Source organism: Stegostoma tigrinum, chromosome 1 (assembly GCF_030684315.1).
Source record: "Stegostoma tigrinum isolate sSteTig4 chromosome 1, sSteTig4.hap1, whole genome shotgun sequence".
Classification (NCBI taxonomy): domain Eukaryota; kingdom Metazoa; phylum Chordata; class Chondrichthyes; order Orectolobiformes; family Stegostomatidae; genus Stegostoma; species Stegostoma tigrinum.
Genome location: NC_081354.1, coordinates 188,246,285 through 188,253,163, shown reverse-complemented (window position 1 = coordinate 188,253,163; position 6,879 = coordinate 188,246,285). Strand labels below are relative to the sequence as shown.

Genomic DNA, 6,879 nt, shown 5'->3' with positions numbered 1-6,879 from the left:
TTTGGTTTAGGGCCGATCTCCTATCTTTTTCCTGTAATCCTGCACATAGCTTTGATTTTAAATTATCATCCAATGCCTCAACTGAAGTAGGCTCCGCCACATTTTGCAGGAAGTGCATTTTTGTCCTTTAACAGTGATAATCACCATAGGCCCAGAGGGCTGCAGGGCATCACTGAACTTTAGCTTTTAGGGTAGGCAATGGCCTAGTGGTGGTATCGCGGGACTATCAAGCCAGAGACCCAGGTAATGGTCTGGGGACTGGAGTTCAAATCCCACCATGACAAATGGTACAGTTCAAATTCAGTAAATATCTGGAGTTAAGAGTCTAATGGTGACTGTGAATCCACTATTAATTGTCAGGAAAATCCCATCTGGTTCACTAAATGCCCTTTCGGGAAGGAAACTGTCATCCTTACCTGGTCTGGTCTGCGTGTGACTCCAGACCCACAGCAATGTGTTTGACTCAACTGCCCGCCCTGGGCATTTGGGGATGGGCAATAAATGCTGCCTGGCCAGCGCAACCCTCATCCTGTGAATGAATGTAAAGAAAGCACCCCCCCCCCCCCACCCACTTGGAGAGATGACTGATCGTGAGTTTAACTGAAGTGCCGCAACTCCCCACACAACCCCAGTTTCAGGGAAGGGCAAGGCTCACAAGGTAGGCGCTTGGCAAATGCAGCAATGGAAGGCACGCTGTTGCTATCAGTGAGTGACAAACTGGCCACCCAGCGGGCTGAGCTAACTGTATCCCACAGACTTTACAGCTTCCAGTGTGAAAATACGTTTCTCTCCCATCACATTTGCGTCTTAAATCGAAGTCACCTTGTTGTTTTGTTATAATTTTACGAGCAGGAACAGCTTCTCCCTGTCTACTGTATCCAGCCCACTCATGATCCTGAAAATCTCAATTAGATCGCCGCTCTGTGTTCTCCTGACCAAGAAAAACAAACCTAAATTCTTTAAGATAACAAAGTGTGGAGCTGGATGAACACAGCAGGCCAAGCAGCATCTTAGGAGCACAAAAGCTGACATTTTGAGCCTAGACCCTTCATCTGATGAAGGGTCTAGGCTCAAAATGTCAGCTTTTGTGCTCCTAAGATGCTGCTTGGCCTGCTGTGTTCATCCAGCTCCACACTTTGTTATCTCGGATTCTCCAGCATCTGCAGTTCCTATTATCTCTTATCCTAGATTCTTCAGTGAGGTTCCTCCTCCCTGCTTTTTAATCAATTGGAAGGGTCCCGCCCTCAGACAGCGTGATATACATTACAGCTTCGTTTAAAAACATTTCTCCTCTTGTGATTTTAAATCTGTGTCCTCTGGTTACTGGCTCTGCTGAGAATGGAAGCACTTTCCCCACCTACCTTACCAGTCCTGTACTCCTTACATCGCCATGCTGTCCCAGCTGAGCCCTCCTCCATCTGTCCTGCCCCTGACTGTGGGCTGTGGGGGAGTTTTTTTGAGGTGGGGGTATAGCTTCAGCTTTATTCTAAACCTGCAGCACCAGTGACGTAGAATAAAAAAAACCCAAACACTGCCAGATTTTGAACTGTTCCCTTCTCTTCCCCCTCAGGCTCCGAGCCGCCCACTTGTGCTAGCTCTGCCCTGAGTTCTGTCATCAATCAAACAGGACTGAGGGAGAAATGTGCAAATCCTGACAGAGAGAGAGAGAGAGAGAGAGAGACCAAGCAGGCTGGAGCTCGAGAAGAAAGTTAGGAAAAGTTCCTCGAATCAGGTAAGATATTAACACAAGTATTTTACTCCACTTCGAAAACTTCATGTCAGGGGTAAAAAGTAATTTAATTGTTTTTCCTTTTAACAAGGGTTTTCCTGTTCTCAGGCTGGAGTGCCAGTGAAGTTTAAATTACAGCGGATTTTAATCCGTGCCTCTTCACGAGGCATAAAGCAGCATTGTCAGTATTTCCAAACATTTGGGCAACAAACGGTGCTTTTCTTGGGAGGTTGATGAAGTCGAATCAAGCTCAGATTGAGACACTGCTCAACAAAAGAGCAGCGAGAGATCCCATCAATATCTGCTTCAAACAAAGTCTGATCTTCTGGAGAGACAGAGACAGAAGCAGAGGGAGGGGGAACAAGGCAGAGAGAAAGAGGGAGACGAGACACTATGGGTGGGGGAGGACAGACTGAGAAAGAAGGGAGACAGACACAGGGATGGTGGGGAGACAGAGACACAGAGTGGGGGGAGGGGGGGTGAGACAGAAGGGAAAAAGAAACCAGAGACCCCGAGGTGGGGAGAGGGCTCCACGTGAGGTCGACTGACAGGGTCGCGGTAAAATTAAGAGGGAGATGGAGAACCCAGATACAGAGAGGGGGATCCAGGGAGGGGCAGGGACTGTGTTGCTGGAGACGGTCGCAGATAGAGAGGCGTGAGAGACGGAGAAAGAGTGGCAGCATTGGTGAGTGAATGGTACACTCAGCGACAGACACGGAAAACAAGCGAAGAGACTCAGAGAGGAAATAACTCTTCATTTCCATAGTGCCTTCACTCCCTCCGGGATTGCAGCCAACACTTTTTTGAACTGCAGGCCCTGTGATAGGAAATGAAGCAGTATATCTAGCTGGACGCAGCTAGGGAGGTGATGGCCTTGAGGTAAAATCACTGGACCCTATTAATTCAAAAACTCCGCTAAAGTTCTGGAGACCTGGGTTCGAATCCTGCCACTGCAGATGGTGGAATTGAAATCCAAAAAAAAATCTGTAAGGAAGAGTTTAATTTGACCATGGTAGTATGGCTGATTGTTGAATGAAACCCTAATAGAGAAGGAAACTCCCATCGTTACCCAGTCTGCCCTACATGTGACTCCAGGTCCACAGCAATGGGGTTGACTCTGAACTGCCCTCTGGGCAATAAATGCTGCCTGGCCAGCGATGGCAACATCCAATGAATGAATTAAAAAGAAACAAGCTCCCACAAACAGCAATGTGACCATTACCATCTCTGCCTGTTTTTCCAGATATTGGTTGAGGATAGTGGCGATATTACACACGCACACAACTCACATTGGGATGTGTGCAGCTTGGAGGGGAGCCTACAGTAGGTGGTATCTCCCCTGTACTTGCTTCCATCGTCGTTCCACATGGAAGTGGTTCGTGAGTTTGTAAAGTGCTGTACCGGGAGACTTGGTGAATTTCTGCAGTGCATCTTGCACAATCATAGGAACACAAATAGGCCATTCAGCCCACTCTTGGCATCATGTCCAAATGCCTGAGTTTGCAGTTTGTGATGGTGGGACTTGAATGCTCTGTCTCTGAGCTGCTGGGTACAGTCAGGTCCTCATGAAACGTGTAGTGAGGCACAGAGACAGGTCAGCAATCTCAGTGCCAGTAAGCACTTTCGACACAAGCTGCTTTAACAGAATTGTGAGGAGAATTCTGCGAAAACAGGAGGTAAGTGGTCACGCCAAGAAACAGACCTGAGCTTCTCTCAAACCGCAGTGTTCTTTAAAAAGCAGGATTGTGCATTAGGGGCCACAGAGAGGCAGAGTATCTGACAGCTGTGGTTTATAGGAAACTGTACCCACTGTTGATTAAACTCTACCTGAGGAATTCCATTCAGTTCTGGGCATCACACATCGGGGAGAATACTAGAGAGTGCGTCCAGTCACATTTATCAGAATGACCACCAAGGCTAAAAAGATTAAATCATGAGGGAAGGGTACATTGACTGTGACAGTATCCCTATATGTTGCCTGACTCTCCTACCCTCCCCTCAAACTCAGCTGCTGAAACCCTCATTTGTGATTTTGTTAACTCTTCACCGAACTATTCCAACTCACTCCAGGCTGCTCTCCCATTTTCTGCCCTCTGTACCCCTGCCACTCTGTTGTCCAGGCCCTTACTCAAATGAAGTCATGTTTTCCCCATCACCTGTTATTGCTGACTACATTGGCTTCTCATTGGAAGTCATTCTAAAACGCAGAGAAAAGGAGCAGCTGTAGGCCATTCGGCCCTTCGAGCCTGTTCCACCATTCAATACAATCATGGCTGACCATCCAACTCAGTCCCCTGTTATTGCTTTCTCCTCCCATACCCTTTGATCCCTTTAGCCCCAAGAATTATGCCTAATTCCTTCTGGGAAAAATATATTCAATGTTTTGACCTCAGCCGCTTTCTGTGGAAGTAAGGTCCGCAGGTTCCCCACTCTCTGGGTGAAAACATTTCTCCTCTTCTCAGTCCTAAATGGCCTACCCTGTATCCTTAGACTGTGACCCCTGGTTCTGTCATTGGGAACACCATCTGTCAGACGTTTATAGGTTCCTAAAACATTCCACCCCAACTCTATCTTCTAAACCCCACTGAATATAATCTTTCAAACCTTTGTTGCTCTCCCTCTGTAGCCAGAACATCCTTCCTCAGGTAAGGAAACTGAAGCTATGCACAGTGCTCTCGCGTGGTTTCAGCAAGTTCCCCTACACTTGTACCTAATGTCTCGATTTTAAACTCCTCACCCTTGTGTTCAAATCCCCTAGCCTTATTTCCCCCAACCTCTGTCAGCCCCGCAGCCCTGCAGGCACTGTGTTGGTCTTAACCTGCTCTCTTGGGCATAACCTGATTTTAATCTCTTTGCCATTGACAACCCTGCCTCCTGCAGTCAAACGCTACGCTCTGCAATTCCCTCCCTTTGCCTCTCTCCACCCAACTTGCTTCGTTTAGGACATCCGACTACAAATTCTTGGGGCTGGATCAGAGTTATAAATCCTCTTGTGAAAGCTCTTCAGGCATTTTGCGTTATAAGGGTGCTATATAAATGCAATTTTTGCATCGCTGTGAAGGTGCCGCAGTTAAACAAAACCCTGGTCAGATCCCAATACCACACCTGTGGAAGAATCATTGGCTTTGGAAGGAGTACAGCACGAGTCTTCGAGAAAGATACCTGGGCTTCAGGGGTTAAGGGATGAGGAGAGATCAGACAAATTACCTTTTATGCTCTAGAATTTAGACAATTAAGTGAAGATCTAATCGAGGTGTTCATGATATTAACAGGGTAGTTAAAGAAAAACTATTTCCACTCATTGAGGATTCTAGAACTGGATGCTATAGTCTAAGAGTTAGGGCCAGACCACTTGGGAGAGATATTAGGAAGCACTTCTACACACAGAGTACTGAAGCTTTGGAACTCTCTTCCTCAAACAGCAGTCAATGTTAATTCAGTTGTTAAATTTAAATTGACGACAGGTTTTTATTAAGCAAGGCTATTAAGGCGTATGGGCCTGAGTCAGGTAGATAGAGTAGGACACACCTTAATCAAATATCTCATTTGAATGGTGGAGCAGGGTCAAGGGTCTGAAGGACTTTCTCCTGCTCAGTGCTGCTCGAAAGGGTGAGCAGCCAAACGGAGTAATTGAAGAGCGGCTGTAACCAGAGCAAATTCAGAATAATGGCAGCTCACTACTTTCCCTTCCCTGGGTTCACGTTGCATCACAACAGCTGGTGGAACTCAGATTCAATTAATAATCATAGAACCCACACAGTGTGGAAACAGGCCCTTCAGCCCAATCAGTCCACACTGACCCTCAGGATGTCCCACCCAGACCCACCCTCCTAGCCTACACCTCCCTGAACACTGAGTGACTTAGCATGGCCAATCCACCCAACCTGTACATCTTTGGACTGTGGGAGGAAACTGGAGCACCCGGAGGAAACCCACACAGACACAGGGAGAATGTGCAAACTCCACACAGACAGTCACCCGAGGGTGGAATCGAACCCGGGTCCCTGGTGCTGTGAGACTGCAGTGTTAACCACTGAGCCACCCCAGAATAATTCTCAGATTGAATGTTCATCTCAGAATTTGACACCATGAAGCTGTCTCTGATTGTCTTTAAAAACTCACCTGGTGCATTAAGGGAAGGAAATTTCAGGAAGGAAATCCAGCACCCTTACCCTCTCTGGCCTACATATGACTCCAGACCCACAGCGATGTGGCTCACTCCCAAACAAATTCACCCCATTCAAGGGGCAATTAGGGATAGACAACTAAATACCCACAAACTGCAGAAGAATTTAACAAAGATGGTGGATGAGAGTCTTTTAAAGCAATGAGTTGGCTGGAATGTGCCTCCTCAAACAGTGTCGCAGGCAGATTTAAACGCTGAGGATTGTGTAAGGAGCTAGTACAGGCAAGGAAGGGTCACCAGACCCGAAACATTAACTCTGACGTCACTTCACAGATGCTGCCAGATCTGCTGAGATTTTCCAGCAACTTCTGTAATTGTTTCTGAGATGACATCTGCTCTGTCGGAGGGAGGGAGAAGATGATGGGAGGGAGGACAGACGAGGAAATTTCTGTCTGTCCTTCCCAACATTCCTCCTTCAATGACACCATGAAAGAGCTGGCAGTCAGAGTGGGCTGAGTGGCCTACTGCTGTGCTCTGTTAATCCTTTTCTCAATGGTGCATTCAACAGGAGGAAAAGGGAACAAATAGGCTAGGAAAAGGACAGCGTGCGGTGTGAATACTAGGACAGGCCAGTTGGGCTGAATGGCCTAGCTCTGTGCTATAGAAAAGGCTAACCATGAGCATGCAAGGAACGGCTTGTAGGCAGGGAAATGTTTCCACCTAAGTGTGGAATTAGGGTGAGAATTGACAAGAATCTCAGAAAGGACTGTGTAAATGAGTGCAAGTTTGACCAGGTGATGGAATGTTCCATTAGTTAGCGGCAGTGAAACACAGACATGTCCCTGTTTCAGTTCCTGTGTTGACATTAGCATGTATGCAGGCAGCTGGGCAGGTTATTCCCTCAACAGGAGGACTAACCAGCTTCAGGAAGCTTGTTGATGAGATGCCAGTCTCTCCTCACTGGGTATCCCTTCACAACCGGGGCTGTCAGAAACTGACCTTCATAAACACCTCTTCCAAGGTG

The 6,879-nt window shown here is 47.2% G+C and overlaps 1 protein-coding gene across 6 annotated transcripts in view; it reads left to right on the top strand.

The window, feature by feature from the left end:
• Window positions 1-1,571: 1,571 nt before the first annotated feature.
• Window positions 1,572-6,879, top strand: part of LOC125450419 (lysyl oxidase homolog 3B-like) — a 90,844-nt gene continuing 85,536 nt past the window's right edge. The window contains exon 1 of one of the 6 annotated variants that reach the window (XM_059650705.1): window positions 1,572-1,732. The gene's annotated coding sequence lies outside the window, so the exon portion shown is untranslated. The remainder of the gene's footprint in view (window positions 1,733-6,879) is intronic. The other 5 variants (XM_059650714.1, XM_059650699.1, XM_059650695.1 and 2 more) reach the window with 5 other exon arrangements.